The 24,179-nt window shown below is 32.1% G+C and overlaps 11 non-coding genes across 11 annotated transcripts; all 11 read right to left on the bottom strand.

Moving 5' to 3' along the window:
* Nucleotides 1–80: 80 nt before the first annotated feature.
* On the bottom strand, nt 81–200 carry LOC132112412 (5S ribosomal RNA). The gene has a single exon (XR_009424946.1). It is a non-coding gene; the product is annotated as a 5S ribosomal RNA (ribosomal RNA).
* Nucleotides 201–2,361: 2,161 nt separating this feature from the next.
* On the bottom strand, nt 2,362–2,480 carry LOC132112441 (5S ribosomal RNA). Its single transcript, XR_009424955.1, has one exon. It is a non-coding gene; the product is annotated as a 5S ribosomal RNA (ribosomal RNA).
* Nucleotides 2,481–4,642: 2,162 nt separating this feature from the next.
* On the bottom strand, nt 4,643–4,761 carry LOC132112345 (5S ribosomal RNA). The gene has a single exon (XR_009424927.1). It is a non-coding gene; the product is annotated as a 5S ribosomal RNA (ribosomal RNA).
* Nucleotides 4,762–6,926: 2,165 nt separating this feature from the next.
* On the bottom strand, nt 6,927–7,045 carry LOC132112435 (5S ribosomal RNA). Its single transcript, XR_009424954.1, has one exon. It is a non-coding gene; the product is annotated as a 5S ribosomal RNA (ribosomal RNA).
* A 2,156-nt stretch (nt 7,046–9,201) lies between these two features.
* Nucleotides 9,202–9,320, bottom strand: LOC132112429 (5S ribosomal RNA). Its single transcript, XR_009424951.1, has one exon. It is a non-coding gene; the product is annotated as a 5S ribosomal RNA (ribosomal RNA).
* Nucleotides 9,321–11,472: 2,152 nt separating this feature from the next.
* On the bottom strand, nt 11,473–11,591 carry LOC132112366 (5S ribosomal RNA). The gene has a single exon (XR_009424933.1). It is a non-coding gene; the product is annotated as a 5S ribosomal RNA (ribosomal RNA).
* A 2,155-nt stretch (nt 11,592–13,746) lies between these two features.
* LOC132112752 (5S ribosomal RNA) lies at nt 13,747–13,865 on the bottom strand. Its single transcript, XR_009425034.1, has one exon. It is a non-coding gene; the product is annotated as a 5S ribosomal RNA (ribosomal RNA).
* Nucleotides 13,866–16,021: 2,156 nt separating this feature from the next.
* On the bottom strand, nt 16,022–16,140 carry LOC132112702 (5S ribosomal RNA). The gene has a single exon (XR_009425021.1). It is a non-coding gene; the product is annotated as a 5S ribosomal RNA (ribosomal RNA).
* Nucleotides 16,141–18,301: 2,161 nt separating this feature from the next.
* On the bottom strand, nt 18,302–18,420 carry LOC132112646 (5S ribosomal RNA). Its single transcript, XR_009425007.1, has one exon. It is a non-coding gene; the product is annotated as a 5S ribosomal RNA (ribosomal RNA).
* Nucleotides 18,421–20,572: 2,152 nt separating this feature from the next.
* Nucleotides 20,573–20,691, bottom strand: LOC132112591 (5S ribosomal RNA). Its single transcript, XR_009424994.1, has one exon. It is a non-coding gene; the product is annotated as a 5S ribosomal RNA (ribosomal RNA).
* A 2,162-nt stretch (nt 20,692–22,853) lies between these two features.
* LOC132112332 (5S ribosomal RNA) lies at nt 22,854–22,972 on the bottom strand. The gene has a single exon (XR_009424925.1). It is a non-coding gene; the product is annotated as a 5S ribosomal RNA (ribosomal RNA).
* Between the last annotated feature and the right edge of the window lie 1,207 nt (nt 22,973–24,179).

Here is a 24,179-nt window from a genome sequence, read left to right as displayed (position 1 = left end):
AGCAAATCCGTTTAAAAGTGTAAAGGAACTAGAATGAAAGCTGAGCCTTGGACAAGCGTGTTAGCTGAAGGAAAAGCAAAAGCTTACAGCACCTGGTATTCCCAGGCGGTCTCCCATCCAAGTACTAACCAGGCCCGACCCTGCTTAGCTTCCGAGATCGGACGAGAATCGGGCGTGCTCAGGGTGGTATGGCCGTAAGCGAGTACAACAGTCAAGAGCGAGCTATTTAAAGAAGACACACAGGCTGGCGAAAGAGAAACAGACCCTTTTCCATTTAAAAAAGTGGAAAAGTCTTCTCTCTTTTTTAGATATGAATTAAATTAAGGGAAAGAAATAAGTAACAATAAAAAATATGCATTTTAATACATAAATACATTCACAAAAATCAATGTCGCGGTGACGCACTTTGTGTGGAAGTAATGGGGGCCTGTTTCTCAACTTTAAAATCACAAATGTCTTCTGGTTAAAATTGAATTAAATAAAAGTAAACAAATATTGGCTTACTTTAAACTGAATGTAATTTGGGGTGATTTTGTTGATTTAAAAACGGGAAATTTCTAACCTGGTTACATTCAATTAAAACAAAATGTTTAAATGAATTAATAAAATTCATATAAATAAATACAATCAATATTGCGTTGAGGCACTTTGAGTGGAAGTAAATGGGGGCCTATTTTTTAAATTTAAAATCAGAAATGTCATAAGGTTAAAATAAAACCAAACCAATTAAAATGAAATAAAATAAAATAAAACATTGGGGTGATGCACTTTGAGTGCAGGTAATTTGGGGTGAATGTAGTGATTTTAAAACAGAAAGGGCATGCCTATATTTTCCTACAATGAAACAATATTTGCTGACGAGTTTAATGATTTTTATTTTTATTTTTTAATTTTAACTTTATCATCAGAAATGTCATCTGGTTCAAATAAAAACAAACCGAACCAAATAAAAACTAAAAAATAAAAGTAAACAAATATTGCGGTTAGGCACTTTAAAATGAATGTAATTTGGGGTGAATTTGGTGATTTTAAAACAGATATTTCAAACCTGGTTAACTTAAATAAAATTAAAAAAAAATGTTGAAATGAATTAATAAAATGAATATCAATAAATACAATCAATATTGCGTTGAGTCACTTGGAAGTCAATTGGGGCCTATTTTTGAAATTTAAAATCAGAAATGTCATCTGGTTAAAGTAAAACCAAACCAATTAAAATAAAATAAAATAAAATAAAATATTGTGGTGATGCACTTTGAGTGCAGGTAATTTGGGTTGAATTTAGTGATTTTAAAACAGAAAGGGCATGCCTATATTTTCCTACAATGAAACAATATTTGCTGACGAGTTTAATGAATTTTTTTATTTTTTTATTTTAACTTTATCATCAGAAATGTCATCTGGTTCAAATAAAACCAAACCGAACCAAATAAAAAATAAAAGTAAACAAATACTGCGGTTAGGCACTTCAAATTGAATGTAATTTGGGGTGAATTTGGTGATTTAAAAACAGAAATTTCAAACCTGGTTAACTTAAATTAAATTAAAACAAAATGTTTAAATGAATTAATAAAATTAATATCAATAAATACAATCAATATTGCGTTGAGTCACTTTGAGTGGAAGTCAATGGGGGCCTATTTTCGAAATGTAAAATCAGAAATGTCATAAGGTTAAAATAAAACCAAACCAATTAAAATAAAATAAAATAAAATAAAACACTGTGGTGATGCACTTTGAGTGCAGGTAATTTGGGGTGAATGTAGTGATTTTAAAACAGAAAGGGCATGCCTATATTTTCCCACAATGAAACAATATTTGCTGATGAGTTTAATGATTTTTTTTTTTTTGAGATGATAAAAAACTCTTGTCCTGTTCCAAGTACTGAAAAAGTACCAAAATAGCTGAAATGTCTCATTTGTTTACTTGCAAATCATTTGATCACACACCAACATCAGTGAAAAATGAACATGAGAATGTGTTTTTTGTTAAGTTATTGAAAAATTAACTTTAAATCTAAGAGGGTACATCTCCTGTGTAGTTTACCACTAAGGGGCTCGGATGACAATCAAATTTGGGAAGCTCCGTCTCAAGCTGAAGAGAGGAGTGTCATTTCCAAAAGAGCACGCGGCGCTCAAGAGTTTGTAGTAGAGACAGAGAAAAGGCCTGTCTATCGCCTCCTGCAGGAGAAATGAAGAATGACGAGGCTGAGCTGTCCTTTGTCACACCGCAAGCAGAAAGAGGGCACAGAGAAAGCGAAAACACAGAAAAAAGAAGCAGCAGCAAATCCGTTTAAAAGTGTAAAGGAACTAGAATGAAAGCTGAGCCTTGGACAAGCGTGTTAGCTGAAGGAAAAGCAAAAGCTTACAGCACCTGGTATTCCCAGGCGGTCTCCCATCCAAGTACTAACCAGGCCCGACCCTGCTTAGCTTCCGAGATCGGACGAGATCGGGCGTGCTCAGGGTGGTATGGCCGTAAGCGAGTACAACAGTCAAGAGCGAGCTATTTAAAGAAGACACACAGGCTGGCGAAAGAGAAACAGACCCTTTTCCATTTAAAAAAGTGGAAAAGTCTTCTCTCTTTTTTAGATATGAATTAAATTAAGGGAAAGAAATAAGTAACAATAAAAAATATGCATTTTAATACATAAATACATTCACAAAAATCAATGTCGCGGTGACGCACTTTGTGTGGAAGTAATGGGGGCCTGTTTCTCAACTTTAAAATCACAAATGTCTTCTGGTTAAAATTGAATTAAATAAAAGTAAACAAATATTGGCTTACTTTAAACTGAATGTAATTTGGGGTGATTTTGTTGATTTAAAAACGGGAAATTTCTAACCTGGTTACATTCAATTAAAACAAAATGTTTAAATGAATTAATAAAATTCATATAAATAAATACAATCAATATTGCGTTGAGGCACTTTGAGTGGAAGTAAATGGGGGCCTATTTTTTAAATTTAAAATCAGAAATGTCATAAGGTTAAAATAAAACCAAACCAATTAAAATGAAATAAAATAAAATAAAACATTGGGGTGATGCACTTTGAGTGCAGGTAATTTGGGGTGAATGTAGTGATTTTAAAACAGAAAGGGCATGCCTATATTTTCCTACAATGAAACAATATTTGCTGACGAGTTTAATGATTTTTATTTTTATTTTTTAATTTTAACTTTATCATCAGAAATGTCATCTGGTTCAAATAAAAACAAACCGAACCAAATAAAAACTAAAAAATAAAAGTAAACAAATATTGCGGTTAGGCACTTTAAAATGAATGTAATTTGGGGTGAATTTGGTGATTTTAAAACAGATATTTCAAACCTGGTTAACTTAAATAAAATTAAAAAAAAATGTTGAAATGAATTAATAAAATGAATATCAATAAATACAATCAATATTGCGTTGAGTCACTTGGAAGTCAATTGGGGCCTATTTTTGAAATTTAAAATCAGAAATGTCATCTGGTTAAAGTAAAACCAAACCAATTAAAATAAAATAAAATAAAATAAAATATTGTGGTGATGCACTTTGAGTGCAGGTAATTTGGGTTGAATTTAGTGATTTTAAAACAGAAAGGGCATGCCTATATTTTCCTACAATGAAACAATATTTGCTGACGAGTTTAATGAATTTTTTTATTTTTTTATTTTAACTTTATCATCAGAAATGTCATCTGGTTCAAATAAAACCAAACCGAACCAAATAAAAAATAAAAGTAAACAAATACTGCGGTTAGGCACTTCAAATTGAATGTAATTTGGGGTGAATTTGGTGATTTAAAAACAGAAATTTCAAACCTGGTTAACTTAAATTAAATTAAAACAAAATGTTTAAATGAATTAATAAAATTAATATCAATAAATACAATCAATATTGCGTTGAGTCACTTTGAGTGGAAGTCAATGGGGGCCTATTTTCGAAATGTAAAATCAGAAATGTCATAAGGTTAAAATAAAACCAAACCAATTAAAATAAAATAAAATAAAATAAAACACTGTGGTGATGCACTTTGAGTGCAGGTAATTTGGGGTGAATGTAGTGATTTTAAAACAGAAAGGGCATGCCTATATTTTCCTACAATGAAACAATATTTGCTGATGAGTTTAATGATTTTTTTTTTTTTTGAGATGATAAAAAACTCTTGTCCTGTTCCAAGTACTGAAAAAGTACCAAAATAGCTGAAATGTCTCATTTGTTTACTTGCAAATCATTTGATCACACACCAACATCAGTGAAAAATGAACATGAGAATGTGTTTTTTGTTAAGTTATTGAAAAATTAACTTTAAATCTAAGAGGGTACATCTCCTGTGTAGTTTACCACTAAGGGGCTCGGATGACAATCAAATTTGGGAAGCTCCGTCTCAAGCTGAAGAGAGGAGTGTCATTTCCAAAAGAGCACGCGGCGCTCAAGAGTTTGTAGTAGAGACAGAGAAAAGGCCTGTCTATCGCCTCCTGCAGGAGAAATGAAGAATGACGAGGCTGAGCTGTCCTTTGTCACACCGCAAGCAGAAAGAGGGCACAGAGAAAGCGAAAACACAGAAAAAAGAAGCAGCAGCAAATCCGTTTAAAAGTGTAAAGGAACTAGAATGAAAGCTGAGCCTTGGACAGGCGTGTTAGCTGAAGGAAAAGCAAAAGCTTACAGCACCTGGTATTCCCAGGCGGTCTCCCATCCAAGTACTAACCAGGCCCGACCCTGCTTAGCTTCCGAGATCGGACGTGATCGGGCGTGCTCAGGGTGGTATGGCCGTAAGCGAGTACAACAGTCAAGAGCGAGCTATTTAAAGAAGACACACAGGCTGGCGAAAGAGAAACAGACCCTTTTCCACTCAAAAAAGTGGAAAAGTCTTCTCTCTTTTTTAGATATGAATTAAATTAAGGGAAAGAAATAAGTAACAATAAAAAATATGCATTTTAATACATAAATACATTCACAAAAATCAATGTCGCGGTGACGCACTTTGTGTGGAAGTAATGGGGGCCTGTTTCTCAACTTTAAAATCACAAATGTCTTCTGGTTAAAATTGAATTAAATAAAAGTAAACAAATATTGGCTTACTTTAAACTGAATGTAATTTGGGGTGATTTTGTTGATTTAAAAACGGGAAATTTCTAACCTGGTTAAATTCAATTAAAACAAAATGTTTAAATGAATTAATAAAATTCATATCAATAAATACAATCAATATTGCGTTGAGGCACTTTGAGTGGAAGTAAATGGGGGCCTATTTTTTAAATTTAAAATCAGAAATGTCATAAGGTTAAAATAAAACCAAACCAATTAAAATGAAATAAAATAAAATAAAACATTGGGGTGATGCACTTTGAGTGCAGGTAATTTGGGGTGAATGTAGTGATTTTAAAACAGAAAGGGCATGCCTATATTTTCCTACAATGAAACAATATTTGCTGACGAGTTTAATGATTTTTATTTTTATTTTTTAATTTTAACTTTATCATCAGAAATGTCATCTGGTTCAAATAAAAACAAACCGAACCAAATAAAAAATAAAAAATAAAAGTAAACAAATATTGCGGTTAGGCACTTTAAAATGAATGTAATTTGGGGTGAATTTGGTGATTTTAAAACAGATATTTCAAACCTGGTTAACTTAAATAAAATTAAAAAAAAATGTTGAAATGAATTAATAAAATGAATATCAATAAATACAATCAATATTGCGTTGAGTCACTTGGAAGTCAATGGGGGCCTATTTTTGAAATTTAAAATCAGAAATGTCATCTGGTTAAAGTAAAACCAAACCAATTAAAATAAAATAAAATAAAATAAAATAAAATATTGTGGTGATGCACTTTGAGTGCAGGTAATTTGGGTTGAATTTAGTGATTTTAAAACAGAAAGGGCATGCCTATATTTTCCTACAATGAAACAATATTTGCTGACGAGTTTAATGAATTTTTTTATTTTTTTATTTTAACTTTATCATCAGAAATGTCATCTGGTTCAAATAAAACCAAACCGAACCAAATAAAAAATAAAAGTAAACAAATACTGCGGTTAGGCACTTCAAATTGAATGTAATTTGGGGTGAATTTGGTGATTTAAAAACAGAAATTTCAAACCTGGTTAACTTAAATTAAATTAAAACAAAATGTTTAAATGAATTAATAAAATTAATATCAATAAATACAATCAATATTGCGTTGAGTCACTTTGAGTGGAAGTCAATGGGGGCCTATTTTCGAAATGTAAAATCAGAAATGTCATAAGGTTAAAATAAAACCAAACCAATTAAAATAAAATAAAATAAAATAAAACACTGTGGTGATGCACTTTGAGTGCAGGTAATTTGGGGTGAATGTAGTGATTTTAAAACAGAAAGGGCATGCCTATATTTTCCTACAATGAAACAATATTTGCTGATGAGTTTAATGATTTTTTTTTTTTGAGATGATAAAAAACTCTTGTCCTGTTCCAAGTACTGAAAAAGTACCAAAATAGCTGAAATGTCTCATTTGTTTACTTGCAAATCATTTGATCACACACCAACATCAGTGAAAAATGAACATGAGAATGTGTTTTTTGTTAAGTTATTGAAAAATTAACTTTAAATCTAAGAGGGTACATCTCCTGTGTAGTTTACCACTAAGGGGCTCGGATGACAATCAAATTTGGGAAGCTCCGTCTCAAGCTGAAGAGAGGAGTGTCATTTCCAAAAGAGCACGCGGCGCTCAAGAGTTTGTAGTAGAGACAGAGAAAAGGCCTGTCTATCGCCTCCTGCAGGAGAAATGAAGAATGACGAGGCTGAGCTGTCCTTTGTCACACCGCAAGCAGAAAGAGGGCACAGAGAAAGCGAAAACACAGAAAAAAGAAGCAGCAGCAAATCCGTTTAAAAGTGTAAAGGAACTAGAATGAAAGCTGAGCCTTGGACAGGCGTGTTAGCTGAAGGAAAAGCAAAAGCTTACAGCACCTGGTATTCCCAGGCGGTCTCCCATCCAAGTACTAACCAGGCCCGACCCTGCTTAGCTTCCGAGATCGGACGAGATCGGGCGTGCTCAGGGTGGTATGGCCGTAAGCGAGTACAACAGTCAAGAGCGAGCTATTTAAAGAAGACACACAGGCTGGCGAAAGAGAAACAGACCCTTTTCCACTCAAAAAAGTGGAAAAGTCTTCTCTCTTTTTTAGATATGAATTAAATTAAGGGAAAGAAATAAGTAACAATAAAAAATATGCATTTTAATAAATAAATACATTCACAAAAATCAATGTCGCGGTGACGCACTTTGTGTGGAAGTAATCGGGGCCTGTTTCTCAACTTTAAAATCACAAATGTCTTCTGGTTAAAATTGAATTAAATAAAAGTAAACAAATATTGGCTTACTTTAAACTGAATGTAATTTGGGGTGATTTTGTTGATTAAAAAACGGGAAATTTCTAACCTGGTTAAATTCAATTAAAACAAAATGTTTAAATGAATTAATAAAATTCATATCAATAAATACAATCAATATTGCGTTGAGGCACTTTGAGTGGAAGTAAATGGGGGCCTATTTTTTAAATTTAAAATCAGAAATGTCATAAGGTTAAAATAAAACCAAACCAATTAAAATGAAATAAAATAAAATAAAACATTGGGGTGATGCACTTTGAGTGCAGGTAATTTGGGGTGAATGTAGTGATTTTAAAACAGAAAGGGCATGCCTATATTTTCCTACAATGAAACAATATTTGCTGACGAGTTTAATGATTTTTATTTTTTAATTTTAACTTTATCATCAGAAATGTCATCTGGTTCAAATAAAAACAAACCGAACCAAATAAAAACTAAAAAATAAAAGTAAACAAATATTGCGGTTAGGCACTTTAAAATGAATGTAATTTGGGGTGAATTTGGTGATTTTAAAACAGATATTTCAAACCTGGTTAACTTAAATAAAATTAAAAAAAAATGTTGAAATGAATTAATAAAATGAATATCAATAAATACAATCAATATTGCGTTGAGTCACTTGGAAGTCAATGGGGGCCTATTTTTGAAATTTAAAATCAGAAATGTCATCTGGTTAAAGTAAAACCAAACCAATTAAAATAAAATAAAATAAAATAAAATATTGTGGTGATGCACTTTGAGTGCAGGTAATTTGGGTTGAATTTAGTGATTTTAAAACAGAAAGGGCATGCCTATATTTTCCTACAATGAAACAATATTTGCTGACGAGTTTAATGAATTTTTTTATTTTTTTATTTTAACTTTATCATCAGAAATGTCATCTGGTTCAAATAAAACCAAACCGAACCAAATAAAAAATAAAAGTAAACAAATACTGCGGTTAGGCACTTCAAATTGAATGTAATTTGGGGTGAATTTGGTGATTTAAAAACAGAAATTTCAAACCTGGTTAACTTAAATTAAATTAAAACAAAATGTTTAAATGAATTAATAAAATTAATATCAATAAATACAATCAATATTGCGTTGAGTCACTTTGAGTGGAAGTCAATGGGGGCCTATTTTCGAAATGTAAAATCAGAAATGTCATAAGGTTAAAATAAAACCAAACCAATTAAAATAAAATAAAATAAAATAAAACACTGTGGTGATGCACTTTGAGTGCAGGTAATTTGGGGTGAATGTAGTGATTTTAAAACAGAAAGGGCATGCCTATATTTTCCTACAATGAAACAATATTTGCTGATGAGTTTAATGATTTTTTTTTTTTTTGAGATGATAAAAAACTCTTGTCCTGTTCCAAGTACTGAAAAAGTACCAAAATAGCTGAAATGTCTCATTTGTTTACTTGCAAATCATTTGATCACACACCAACATCAGTGAAAAATGAACATGAGAATGTGTTTTTTGTTAAGTTATTGAAAAATTAACTTTAAATCTAAGAGGGTACATCTCCTGTGTAGTTTACCACTAAGGGGCTCGGATGACAATCAAATTTGGGAAGCTCCGTCTCAAGCTGAAGAGAGGAGTGTCATTTCCAAAAGAGCACGCGGCGCTCAAGAGTTTGTAGTAGAGACAGAGAAAAGGCCTGTCTATCGCCTCCTGCAGGAGAAATGAAGAATGACGAGGCTGAGCTGTCCTTTGTCACACCGCAAGCAGAAAGAGGGCACAGAGAAAGCGAAAACACAGAAAAAAGAAGCAGCAGCAAATCCGTTTAAAAGTGTAAAGGAACTAGAATGAAAGCTGAGCCTTGGACAAGCGTGTTAGCTGAAGGAAAAGCAAAAGCTTACAGCACCTGGTATTCCCAGGCGGTCTCCCATCCAAGTACTAACCAGGCCCGACCCTGCTTAGCTTCCGAGATCGGACGAGATCGGGCGTGCTCAGGGTGGTATGGCCGTAAGCGAGTACAACAGTCAAGAGCGAGCTATTTAAAGAAGACACACAGGCTGGCGAAAGAGAAACAGACCCTTTTCCATTTAAAAAAGTGGAAAAGTCTTCTCTCTTTTTTAGATATGAATTAAATTAAGGGAAAGAAATAAGTAACAATAAAAAATATGCATTTTAATAAATAAATACATTCACAAAAATCAATGTCGCGGTGACGCACTTTGTGTGGAAGTAATCGGGGCCTGTTTCTCAACTTTAAAATCACAAATGTCTTCTGGTTAAAATTGAATTAAATAAAAGTAAACAAATATTGGCTTACTTTAAACTGAATGTAATTTGGGGTGATTTTGTTGATTAAAAAACGGGAAATTTCTAACCTGGTTAAATTCAATTAAAACAAAATGTTTAAATGAATTAATAAAATTCATATCAATAAATACAATCAATATTGCGTTGAGGCACTTTGAGTGGAAGTAAATGGGGGCCTATTTTTTAAATTTAAAATCAGAAATGTCATAAGGTTAAAATAAAACCAAACCAATTAAAATGAAATAAAATAAAATAAAACATTGGGGTGATGCACTTTGAGTGCAGGTAATTTGGGGTGAATGTAGTGATTTTAAAACAGAAAGGGCATGCCTATATTTTCCTACAATGAAACAATATTTGCTGACGAGTTTAATGATTTTTATTTTTTAATTTTAACTTTATCATCAGAAATGTCATCTGGTTCAAATAAAAACAAACCGAACCAAATAAAAACTAAAAAATAAAAGTAAACAAATATTGCGGTTAGGCACTTTAAAATGAATGTAATTTGGGGTGAATTTGGTGATTTTAAAACAGATATTTCAAACCTGGTTAACTTAAATAAAATAAAAAAAAAATGTTGAAATGAATTAATAAAATGAATATCAATAAATACAATCAATATTGCGTTGAGTCACTTGGAAGTCAATGGGGGCCTATTTTTGAAATTTAAAATCAGAAATGTCATCTGGTTAAAGTAAAACCAAACCAATTAAAATAAAATAAAATAAAATAAAATAAAATATTGTGGTGATGCACTTTGAGTGCAGGTAATTTGGGTTGAATTTAGTGATTTTAAAACAGAAAGGGCATGCCTATATTTTCCTACAATGAAACAATATTTGCTGACGAGTTTAATGAATTTTTTTATTTTTTTATTTTAACTTTATCATCAGAAATGTCATCTGGTTCAAATAAAACCAAACCGAACCAAATAAAAAATAAAAGTAAACAAATACTGCGGTTAGGCACTTCAAATTGAATGTAATTTGGGGTGAATTTGGTGATTTAAAAACAGAAATTTCAAACCTGGTTAACTTAAATTAAATTAAAACAAAATGTTTAAATGAATTAATAAAATTAATATCAATAAATACAATCAATATTGCGTTGAGTCACTTTGAGTGGAAGTCAATGGGGGCCTATTTTCGAAATGTAAAATCAGAAATGTCATAAGGTTAAAATAAAACCAAACCAATTAAAATAAAATAAAACACTGTGGTGATGCACTTTGAGTGCAGGTAATTTGGGGTGAATGTAGTGATTTTAAAACAGAAAGGGCATGCCTATATTTTCCTACAATGAAACAATATTTGCTGATGAGTTTAATGATTTTTTTTTTTTTTTGAGATGATAAAAAACTCTTGTCCTGTTCCAAGTACTGAAAAAGTACCAAAATAGCTGAAATGTCTCATTTGTTTACTTGCAAATCATTTGATCACACACCAACATCAGTGAAAAATGAACATGAGAATGTGTTTTTTGTTAAGTTATTGAAAAATTAACTTTAAATCTAAGAGGGTACATCTCCTGTGTAGTTTACCACTAAGGGGCTCGGATGACAATCAAATTTGGGAAGCTCCGTCTCAAGCTGAAGAGAGGAGTGTCATTTCCAAAAGAGCACGCGGCGCTCAAGAGTTTGTAGTAGAGACAGAGAAAAGGCCTGTCTATCGCCTCCTGCAGGAGAAATGAAGAATGACGAGGCTGAGCTGTCCTTTGTCACACCGCAAGCAGAAAGAGGGCACAGAGAAAGCGAAAACACAGAAAAAAGAAGCAGCAGCAAATCCGTTTAAAAGTGTAAAGGAACTAGAATGAAAGCTGAGCCTTGGACAAGCGTGTTAGCTGAAGGAAAAGCAAAAGCTTACAGCACCTGGTATTCCCAGGCGGTCTCCCATCCAAGTACTAACCAGGCCCGACCCTGCTTAGCTTCCGAGATCGGACGAGATCGGGCGTGCTCAGGGTGGTATGGCCGTAAGCGAGTACAACAGTCAAGAGCGAGCTATTTAAAGAAGACACACAGGCTGGCGAAAGAGAAACAGACCCTTTTCCATTTAAAAAAGTGGAAAAGTCTTCTCTCTTTTTTAGATATGAATTAAATTAAGGGAAAGAAATAAGTAACAATAAAAAATATGCATTTTAATACATAAATACATTCACAAAAATCAATGTCGCGGTGACGCACTTTGTGTGGAAGTAATGGGGGCCTGTTTCTCAACTTTAAAATCACAAATGTCTTCTGGTTAAAATTGAATTAAATAAAAGTAAACAAATATTGGCTTACTTTAAACTGAATGTAATTTGGGGTGATTTTGTTGATTTAAAAACGGGAAATTTCTAACCTGGTTACATTCAATTAAAACAAAATGTTTAAATGAATTAATAAAATTCATATAAATAAATACAATCAATATTGCGTTGAGGCACTTTGAGTGGAAGTAAATGGGGGCCTATTTTTTAAATTTAAAATCAGAAATGTCATAAGGTTAAAATAAAACCAAACCAATTAAAATGAAATAAAATAAAATAAAACATTGGGGTGATGCACTTTGAGTGCAGGTAATTTGGGGTGAATGTAGTGATTTTAAAACAGAAAGGGCATGCCTATATTTTCCTACAATGAAACAATATTTGCTGACGAGTTTAATGATTTTTATTTTTTAATTTTAACTTTATCATCAGAAATGTCATCTGGTTCAAATAAAAACAAACCGAACCAAATAAAAACTAAAAAATAAAAGTAAACAAATATTGCGGTTAGGCACTTTAAAATGAATGTAATTTGGGGTGAATTTGGTGATTTTAAAACAGATATTTCAAACCTGGTTAACTTAAATAAAATAAAAAAAAAATGTTGAAATGAATTAATAAAATGAATATCAATAAATACAATCAATATTGCGTTGAGTCACTTGGAAGTCAATGGGGGCCTATTTTTGAAATTTAAAATCAGAAATGTCATCTGGTTAAAGTAAAACCAAACCAATTAAAATAAAATAAAATAAAATAAAATATTGTGGTGATGCACTTTGAGTGCAGGTAATTTGGGTTGAATTTAGTGATTTTAAAACAGAAAGGGCATGCCTATATTTTCCTACAATGAAACAATATTTGCTGACGAGTTTAATGAATTTTTTTATTTTTTTATTTTAACTTTATCATCAGAAATGTCATCTGGTTCAAATAAAACCAAACCGAACCAAATAAAAAATAAAAGTAAACAAATACTGCGGTTAGGCACTTCAAATTGAATGTAATTTGGGGTGAATTTGGTGATTTAAAAACAGAAATTTCAAACCTGGTTAACTTAAATTAAATTAAAACAAAATGTTTAAATGAATTAATAAAATTAATATCAATAAATACAATCAATATTGCGTTGAGTCACTTTGAGTGGAAGTCAATGGGGGCCTATTTTCGAAATGTAAAATCAGAAATGTCATAAGGTTAAAATAAAACCAAACCAATTAAAATAAAATAAAATAAAATAAAACACTGTGGTGATGCACTTTGAGTGCAGGTAATTTGGGGTGAATGTAGTGATTTTAAAACAGAAAGGGCATGCCTATATTTTCCTACAATGAAACAATATTTGCTGATGAGTTTAATGATTTTTTTTTTTTTGAGATGATAAAAAACTCTTGTCCTGTTCCAAGTACTGAAAAAGTACCAAAATAGCTGAAATGTCTCATTTGTTTACTTGCAAATCATTTGATCACACACCAACATCAGTGAAAAATGAACATGAGAATGTGTTTTTTGTTAAGTTATTGAAAAATTAACTTTAAATCTAAGAGGGTACATCTCCTGTGTAGTTTACCACTAAGGGGCTCGGATGACAATCAAATTTGGGAAGCTCCGTCTCAAGCTGAAGAGAGGAGTGTCATTTCCAAAAGAGCACGCGGCGCTCAAGAGTTTGTAGTAGAGACAGAGAAAAGGCCTGTCTATCGCCTCCTGCAGGAGAAATGAAGAATGACGAGGCTGAGCTGTCCTTTGTCACACCGCAAGCAGAAAGATGGCACAGAGAAAGCGAAAACACAGAAAAAAGAAGCAGCAGCAAATCCGTTTAAAAGTGTAAAGGAACTAGAATGAAAGCTGAGCCTTGGACAGGCGTGTTAGCTGAAGGAAAAGCAAAAGCTTACAGCACCTGGTATTCCCAGGCGGTCTCCCATCCAAGTACTAACCAGGCCCGACCCTGCTTAGCTTCCGAGATCGGACGAGATCGGGCGTGCTCAGGGTGGTATGGCCGTAAGCGAGTACAACAGTCAAGAGCGAGCTATTTAAAGAAGACACACAGGCTGGCGAAAGAGAAACAGACCCTTTTCCACTCAAAAAAGTGGAAAAGTCTTCTCTCTTTTTTAGATATGAATTAAATTAAGGGAAAGAAATAAGTAACAATAAAAAATATGCATTTTAATAAATAAATACATTCACAAAAATCAATGTCGCGGTGACGCACTTTGTGTGGAAGTAATCGGGGCCTGTTTCTCAACTTTAAAATCACAAATGTCTTCTGGTTAAAATTGAATTAAATAAAAGTAAACAAATATTGGCTTACTTTAAACTGAATGTAATTTGGGGTGATTTTGTTGATTAAAAAACGGGAAATTTCTAACCTGGTTAAATTCAATTAAAACAAAATGTTTAAATGAATTAATAAAATTCATATCAATAAATACAATCAATATTGCGTTGAGGCACTTTGAGTGGAAGTAAATGGGGGCCTATTTTTTAAATTTAAAATCAGAAATGTCATAAGGTTAAAATAAAACCAAACCAATTAAAATGAAATAAAATAAAATAAAACATTGGGGTGATGCACTTTGAGTGCAGGTAATTTGGGGTGAATGTAGTGATTTTAAAACAGAAAGGGCATGCCTATATTTTCCTACAATGAAACAATATTTGCTGACGAGTTTAATGATTTTTATTTTTTAATTTTAACTTTATCATCAGAAATGTCATCTGGTTCAAATAAAAACAAACCGAACCAAATAAAAACTAAAAAATAAAAGTAAACAAATATTGCGGTTAGGCACTTTAAAATGAATGTAATTTGGGGTGAATTTGGTGATTTTAAAACAGATATTTCAAACCTGGTTAACTTAAATAAAATAAAAAAAAAATGTTGAAATGAATTAATAAAATGAATATCAATAAATACAATCAATATTGCGTTGAGTCACTTGGAAGTCAATGGGGGCCTATTTTTGAAATTTAAAATCAGAAATGTCATCTGGTTAAAGTAAAACCAAACCAATTAAAATAAAATAAAATAAAATAAAATATTGTGGTGATGCACTTTGAGTGCAGGTAATTTGGGTTGAATTTAGTGATTTTAAAACAGAAAGGGCATGCCTATATTTTCCTACAATGAAACAATATTTGCTGACGAGTTTAATGAATTTTTTTTATTTTTTTATTTTAACTTTATCATCAGAAATGTCATCTGGTTCAAATAAAACCAAACCGAACCAAATAAAAAATAAAAGTAAACAAATACTGCGGTTAGGCACTTCAAATTGAATGTAATTTGGGGTGAATTTGGTGATTTAAAAACAGAAATTTCAAACCTGGTTAACTTAAATTAAATTAAAACAAAATGTTTAAATGAATTAATAAAATTAATATCAATAAATACAATCAATATTGCGTTGAGTCACTTTGAGTGGAAGTCAATGGGGGCCTATTTTCGAAATGTAAAATCAGAAATGTCATAAGGTTAAAATAAAACCAAACCAATTAAAATAAAATAAAATAAAATAAAACACTGTGGTGATGCACTTTGAGTGCAGGTAATTTGGGGTGAATGTAGTGATTTTAAAACAGAAAGGGCATGCCTATATTTTCCTACAATGAAACAATATTTGCTGATGAGTTTAATGATTTTTTTTTTTTTGAGATGATAAAAAACTCTTGTCCTGTTCCAAGTACTGAAAAAGTACCAAAATAGCTGAAATGTCTCATTTGTTTACTTGCAAATCATTTGATCACACACCAACATCAGTGAAAAATGAACATGAGAATGTGTTTTTTGTTAAGTTATTGAAAAATTAACTTTAAATCTAAGAGGGTACATCTCCTGTGTAGTTTACCACTAAGGGGCTCGGATGACAATCAAATTTGGGAAGCTCCGTCTCAAGCTGAAGAGAGGAGTGTCATTTCCAAAAGAGCACGCGGCGCTCAAGAGTTTGTAGTAGAGACAGAGAAAAGGCCTGTCTATCGCCTCCTGCAGGAGAAATGAAGAATGACGAGGCTGAGCTGTCCTTTGTCACACCGCAAGCAGAAAGAGGGCACAGAGAAAGCGAAAACACAGAAAAAAGAAGCAGCAGCAAATCCGTTTAAAAGTGTAAAGGAACTAGAATGAAAGCTGAGCCTTGGACAGGCGTGTTAGCTGAAGGAAAAGCAAAAGCTTACAGCACCTGGTATTCCCAGGCGGTCTCCCATCCAAGTACTAACCAGGCCCGACCCTGCTTAGCTTCCGAGATCGGACGAGATCGGGCGTGCTCAGGGTGGTATGGCCGTAAGCGAGTACAACAGTCAAGAGCGAGCTATTTAAAGAAGACACACAGGCTGGCGAAAGAGAAACAGACCCTTTTCCACTCAAAAAAGTGGAAAAGTCTTCTCTCTTTTTTAGATATGAATTAAATTAAGGGAAAGAAATAAGTAACAATAAAAAATATGCATTTTAATAAATAAATACATTCACAAAAATCAATGTCGCGGTGACGCACTTTGTGTGGAAGTAATCGGGGCCTGTTTCTCAACTTTAAAATCACAAATGTCTTCTGGTTAAAATTGAATTAAATAAAAGTAAACAAATATTGGCTTACTTTAAACTGAATGTAATTTGGGGTGATTTTGTTGATTAAAAAACGGGAAATTTCTAACCTGGTTAAATTCAATTAAAACAAAATGTTTAAATGAATTAATAAAATTCATATCAATAAATACAATCAATATTGCGTTGAGGCACTTTGAGTGGAAGTAAATGGGGGCCTATTTTTTAAATTTAAAATCAGAAATGTCATAAGGTTAAAATAAAACCAAACCAATTAAAATGAAATAAAATAAAATAAAACATTGGGGTGATGCACTTTGAGTGCAGGTAATTTGGGGTGAATGTAGTGATTTTAAAACAGAAAGGGCATGCCTATATTTTCCTACAATGAAACAATATTTGCTGACGAGTTTAATGATTTTTATTTTTTAATTTTAACTTTATCATCAGAAATGTCATCTGGTTCAAATAAAAACAAACCGAACCAAATAAAAACTAAAAAATAAAAGTAAACAAATATTGCGGTTAGGCACTTTAAAATGAATGTAATTTGGGGTGAATTTGGTGATTTTAAAACAGATATTTCAAACCTGGTTAACTTAAATAAAATTAAAAAAAAATGTTGAAATGAATTAATAAAATGAATATCAATAAATACAATCAATATTGCGTTGAGTCACTTGGAAGTCAATGGGGGCCTATTTTTGAAATTTAAAATCAGAAATGTCATCTGGTTAAAGTAAAACCAAACCAATTAAAATAAAATAAAATAAAATAAAATAAAATATTGTGGTGATGCACTTTGAGTGCAGGTAATTTGGGTTGAATTTAGTGATTTTAAAACAGAAAGGGCATGCCTATATTTTCCTACAATGAAACAATATTTGCTGACGAGTTTAATGAATTTTTTTATTTTTTTATTTTAACTTTATCATCAGAAATGTCATCTGGTTCAAATAAAACCAAACCGAACCAAATAAAAAATAAAAGTAAACAAATACTGCGGTTAGGCACTTCAAATTGAATGTAATTTGGGGTGAATTTGGTGATTTAAAAACAGAAATTTCAAACCTGGTTAACTTAAATTAAATTAAAACAAAATGTTTAAATGAATTAATAAAATTAATATCAATAAATACAATCAATATTGCGTTGAGTCACTTTGAGTGGAAGTCAATGGGGGCCTATTTTCGAAATGTAAAATCAGAAATGTCATAAGGTTAAAATAAAACCAAACCAATTAAAATAAAATAAAATAAAATAAAACACTGTGGTGATGCACTTTGAGTGCAGGTAATTTGGGGTGAATGTAGTGATTTTAAAACAGAAAGGGCATGCCTATATTTTCCTACAATGAAACAATATTTGCTGATGAGTTTAATGATTTTTTTTTTTTTTGAGATGATAAAAAACTCTTGTCCTGTTCCAAGTACTGAAAAAGTACCAAAATAGCTGAAATGTCTCATTTGTTTACTTGCAAATCATTTGATCACACACCAACATCAGTGAAAAATGAACATGAGAATGTGTTTTTTGTTAAGTTATTGAAAAATTAACTTTAAATCTAAGAGGGTACATCTCCTGTGTAGTTTACCACTAAGGGGCTCGGATGACAATCAAATTTGGGAAGCTCCGTCTCAAGCTGAAGAGAGGAGTGTCATTTCCAAAAGAGCACGCGGCGCTCAAGAGTTTGTAGTAGAGACAGAGAAAAGGCCTGTCTATCGCCTCCTGCAGGAGAAATGAAGAATGACGAGGCTGAGCTGTCCTTTGTCACACCGCAAGCAGAAAGAGGGCACAGAGAAAGCGAAAACACAGAAAAAAGAAGCAGCAGCAAATCCGTTTAAAAGTGTAAAGGAACTAGAATGAAAGCTGAGCCTTGGACAAGCGTGTTAGCTGAAGGAAAAGCAAAAGCTTACAGCACCTGGTATTCCCAGGCGGTCTCCCATCCAAGTACTAACCAGGCCCGACCCTGCTTAGCTTCCGAGATCGGACGAGATCGGGCGTGCTCAGGGTGGTATGGCCGTAAGCGAGTACAACAGTCAAGAGCGAGCTATTTAAAGAGGACACACAGGCTGGCGAAAGAGAAACAGACCCTTTTCCACTCAAAAAAGTGGAAAAGTCTTCTCTCTTTTTTAGATATGAATTAAATTAAGGGAAAGAAATAAGTAACAGTAAAAAATATGCATTTTAATACATAAATACATTCACAAAAATCAATGTCGCGGTGACGCACTTTGTGTGGAAGTAATGGGGGCCTGTTTCTCAACTTTAAAATCACAAATGTCTTCTGGTTAAAATTGAATTAAATAAAAGTAAACAAATATTGGCTTACTTTAAACTGAATGTAATTTGGGGTGATTTTGTTGATTTAAAAACGGGAAATTTCTAACCTGGTTAAATTCAATTAAAACAAAATGTTTAAATGAATTAATAAAATGAATATCAATAAATACAATCAATATTGCGTTGAGGCACTTTGAGTGGAAGTAAATGGGGGCCTATTTTTTAAATTTAAAATCAGAAATGTCATAAGGTTAAAATAAAACCAAACCAATTAAAATGAAATAAAATAAAATAAAACATTGGGGTGATGCACTTTGAGTGCAGGTAATTTGGGGTGAATGTAGTGACTTTAAAACAGAAAGGGCATGCCTATATTTTCCTACAATGAAACAATATTTGCTGACGAGTTTAATGATTTTTATTTTTATTTTTTAATTTTAACTTTATCATCAGAAATGTCATCTGGTTCAAATAAAAACAAACCGAACCAAATAAAAACTAAAAAATAAAAGTAAACAAATATTGCGGTTAGGCACTTTAAAATGAATGTAATTTGGGGTGAATTTGGTGATTTTAAAACAGATATTTCAAACCTGGTTAACTTAAATAAAATAAAAAAAAAATGTTGAAATGAATTAATAAAATGAATATCAATAAATACAATCAATATTGCGTTGAGTCACTTGGAAGTCAATGGGGGCCTATTTTTGAAATTTAAAATCAGAAATGTCATCTGGTTAAAGTAAAACCAAACCAATTAAAATAAAATAAAATAAAATAAAATATTGTGGTGATGCACTTTGAGTGCAGGTAATTTGGGTTGAATTTAGTGATTTTAAAACAGAAAGGGCATGCCTATATTTTCCTACAATGAAACAATATTTGCTGACGAGTTTAATGAATTTTTTTATTTTTTTATTTTAACTTTATCATCAGAAATGTCATCTGGTTCAAATAAAACCAAACCGAACCAAATAAAAAATAAAAGTAAACAAATACTGCGGTTAGGCACTTCAAATTGAATGTAATTTGGGGTGAATTTGGTGATTTAAAAACAGAAATTTCAAACCTGGTTAACTTAAATTAAATTAAAACAAAATGTTTAAATGAATTAATAAAATTAATATCAATAAATACAATCAATATTGCGTTGAGTCACTTTGAGTGGAAGTCAATGGGGGCCTATTTTCGAAATGTAAAATCAGAAATGTCATAAGGTTAAAATAAAACCAAACCAATTAAAATAAAATAAAACACTGTGGTGATGCACTTTGAGTGCAGGTAATTTGGGGTGAATGTAGTGATTTTAAAACAGAAAGGGCATGCCTATATTTTCCTACAATGAAACAATATTTGCTGATGAGTTTAATGATTTTTTTTTTTTTTGAGATGATAAAAAACTCTTGTCCTGTTCCAAGTACTGAAAAAGTACCAAAATAGCTGAAATGTCTCATTTGTTTACTTGCAAATCATTTGATCACACACCAACATCAGTGAAAAATGAACATGAGAATGTGTTTTTTGTTAAGTTATTGAAAAATTAACTTTAAATCTAAGAGGGTACATCTCCTGTGTAGTTTACCACTAAGGGGCTCGGATGACAATCAAATTTGGGAAGCTCCGTCTCAAGCTGAAGAGAGGAGTGTCATTTCCAAAAGAGCACGCGGCGCTCAAGAGTTTGTAGTAGAGACAGAGAAAAGGCCTGTCTATCGCCTCCTGCAGGAGAAATGAAGAATGACGAGGCTGAGCTGTCCTTTGTCACACCGCAAGCAGAAAGAGGGCACAGAGAAAGCGAAAACACAGAAAAAAGAAGCAGCAGCAAATCCGTTTAAAAGTGTAAAGGAACTAGAATGAAAGCTGAGCCTTGGACAAGCGTGTTAGCTGAAGGAAAAGCAAAAGCTTACAGCACCTGGTATTCCCAGGCGGTCTCCCATCCAAGTACTAACCAGGCCCGACCCTGCTTAGCTTCCGAGATCGGACGAGATCGGGCGTGCTCAGGGTGGTATGGCCGTAAGCGAGTACAACAGTCAAGAGCGAGCTATTTAAAGAAGACACACAGGCTGGCGAAAGAGAAACAGACCCTTTTCCATTTAAAAAAGTGGAAAAGTCTTCTCTCTTTTTTAGATATGAATTAAATTAAGGGAAAGAAATAAGTAACAATAAAAAATATGCATTTTAATACATAAATACATTCACAAAAATCAATGTCGCGGTGACGCACTTTGTGTGGAAGTAATGGGGGCCTGTTTCTCAACTTTAAAATCACAAATGTCTTCTGGTTAAAATTGAATTAAATAAAAGTAAACAAATATTGGCTTACTTTAAACTGAATGTAATTTGGGGTGATTTTGTTGATTTAAAAACGGGAAATTTCTAACCTGGTTACATTCAATTAAAACAAAATGTTTAAATGAATTAATAAAATTCATATAAATAAATACAATCAATATTGCGTTGAGGCACTTTGAGTGGAAGTAAATGGGGGCCTATTTTTTAAATTTAAAATCAGAAATGTCATAAGGTTAAAATGAAACCAAACCAATTAAAATGAAATAAAATAAAATAAAACATTGGGGTGATGCACTTTGAGTGCAGGTAATTTGGGGTGAATGTAGTGATTTTAAAACAGAAAGGGCATGCCTATATTTTCCTACAATGAAACAATATTTGCTGACGAGTTTAATGATTTTTATTTTTTTTTTTTAATTTTAACTTTATCATCAGAAATGTCATCTGGTTCAAATAAAAACAAACCGAACCAAATAAAAACTAAAAAATAAAAGTAAACAAATATTGCGGTTAGGCACTTTAAAATGAATGTAATTTGGGGTGAATTTGGTGATTTTAAAACAGATATTTCAAACCTGGTTAACTTAAATAAAATAAAAAAAAAATGTTGAAATGAATTAATAAAATGAATATCAATAAATACAATCAATATTGCGTTGAGTCACTTGGAAGTCAATGGGGGCCTATTTTTGAAATTTAAAATCAGAAATGTCATCTGGTTAAAGTAAAACCAAACCAATTAAAATAAAATAAAATAAAATAAAATATTGTGGTGATGCACTTTGAGTGCAGGTAATTTGGGTTGAATTTAGTGATTTTAAAACAGAAAGGGCATGCCTATATTTTCCTACAATGAAACAATATTTGCTGACGAGTTTAATGAATTTTTTTTATTTTTTTATTTTAACTTTATCATCAGAAATGTCATCTGGTTCAAATAAAACCAAACCGAACCAAATAAAAAATAAAAGTAAACAAATACTGCGGTTAGGCACTTCAAATTGAATGTAATTTGGGGTGAATTTGGTGATTTAAAAACAGAAATTTCAAACCTGGTTAACTTAAATTAAATTAAAACAAAATGTTTAAATGAATTAATAAAATTAATATCAATAAATACAATCAATATTGCGTTGAGTCACTTTGAGTGGAAGTCAATGGGGGCCTATTTTCGAAATGTAAAATCAGAAATGTCATAAGGTTAAAATAAAACCAAACCAATTAAAATAAAATAAAATAAAATAAAACACTGTGGTGATGCACTTTGAGTGCAGGTAATTTGGGGTGAATGTAGTGATTTTAAAACAGAAAGGGCATGCCTATATTTTCCTACAATGAAACAATATTTGCTGATGAGTTTAATGATTTTTTTTTTTTTGAGATGATAAAAAACTCTTGTCCTGTTCCAAGTACTGAAAAAGTACCAAAATAGCTGAAATGTCTCATTTGTTTACTTGCAAATCATTTGATCACACACCAACATCAGTGAAAAATGAACATGAGAATGTGTTTTTTGTTAAGTTATTGAAAAATTAACTTTAAATCTAAGAGGGTACATCTCCTGTGTAGTTTACCACTAAGGGGCTCGGATGACAATCAAATTTGGGAAGCTCCGTCTCAAGCTGAAGAGAGGAGTGTCATTTCCAAAAGAGCACGCGGCGCTCAAGAGTTTGTAGTAGAGACAGAGAAAAGGCCTGTCTATCGCCTCCTGCAGGAGAAATGAAGAATGACGAGGCTGAGCTGTCCTTTGTCACACCGCAAGCAGAAAGAGGGCACAGAGAAAGCGAAAACACAGAAAAAAGAAGCAGCAGCAAATCCGTTTAAAAGTGTAAAGGAACTAGAATGAAAGCTGAGCCTTGGACAAGCGTGTTAGCTGAAGGAAAAGCAAAAGCTTACAGCACCTGGTATTCCCAGGCGGTCTCCCATCCAAGTACTAACCAGGCCCGACCCTGCTTAGCTTCCGAGATCGGACGAGATCGGGCGTGCTCAGGGTGGTATGGCCGTAAGCGAGTACAACAGTCAAGAGCGAGCTATTTAAAGAAGACACACAGGCTGGCGAAAGAGAAACAGACCCTTTTCCACTCAAAAAAGTGGAAAAGTCTTCTCTCTTTTTTAGATATGAATTAAATTAAGGGAAAGAAATAAGTAACAATAAAAAATATGCATTTTAATACATAAATACATTCACAAAAATCAATGTCGCGGTGACGCACTTTGTGTGGAAGTAATCGGGGCCTGTTTCTCAACTTTAAAATCACAAATGTCTTCTGGTTAAAATTGAATTAAATAAAAGTAAACAAATATTGGCTTACTTTAAACTGAATGTAATTTGGGGTGATTTTGTTGATTAAAAAACGGGAAATTTCTAACCTGGTTAAATTCAATTAAAACAAAATGTTTAAATGAATTAATAAAATTCATATCAATAAATACAATCAATATTGCGTTGAGGCACTTTGAGTGGAAGTAAATGGGGGCCTATTTTTTAAATTTAAAATCAGAAATGTCATAAGGTTAAAATAAAACCAAACCAATTAAAATGAAATAAAATAAAATAAAACATTGGGGTGATGCACTTTGAGTGCAGGTAATTTGGGGTGAATGTAGTGATTTTAAAACAGAAAGGGCATGCCTATATTTTCCTACAATGAAACAATATTTGCTGACGAGTTTAATGATTTTTATTTTTATTTTTTAATTTTAACTTTATCATCAGAAATGTCATCTGGTTCAAATAAAAACAAACCGAACCAAATAAAAACTAAAAAATAAAAGTAAACAAATATTGCGGTTAGGCACTTTAAAATGAATGTAATTTGGGGTGAATTTGGTGATTTTAAAACAGATATTTCAAACCTGGTTAACTTAAATAAAATTAAAAAAAATGTTGAAATGAATTAATAAAATGAATATCAATAAATACAATCAATATTGCGTTGAGTCACTTGGAAGTCAATGGGGGCCTATTTTTGAAATTTAAAATCAGAAATGTCATCTGGTTAAAGTAAAACCAAACCAATTAAAATAAAATAAAATAAAATAAAATATTGTGGTGATGCACTTTGAGTGCAGGTAATTTGGGTTGAATTTAGTGATTTTAAAACAGAAAGGGCATGCCTATATTTTCCTACAATGAAACAATATTTGCTGACGAGTTTAATGAATTTTTTTATTTTTTTATTTTAACTTTATCATCAGAAATGTCATCTGGTTCA

The sequence above is a fragment of the Carassius carassius genome, chromosome 2 (assembly GCF_963082965.1).
Source record: "Carassius carassius chromosome 2, fCarCar2.1, whole genome shotgun sequence".
Classification (NCBI taxonomy): Eukaryota; Metazoa; Chordata; class Actinopteri; order Cypriniformes; family Cyprinidae; genus Carassius; species Carassius carassius.
This window is presented reverse-complemented; position numbering and strand designations above follow the sequence as displayed.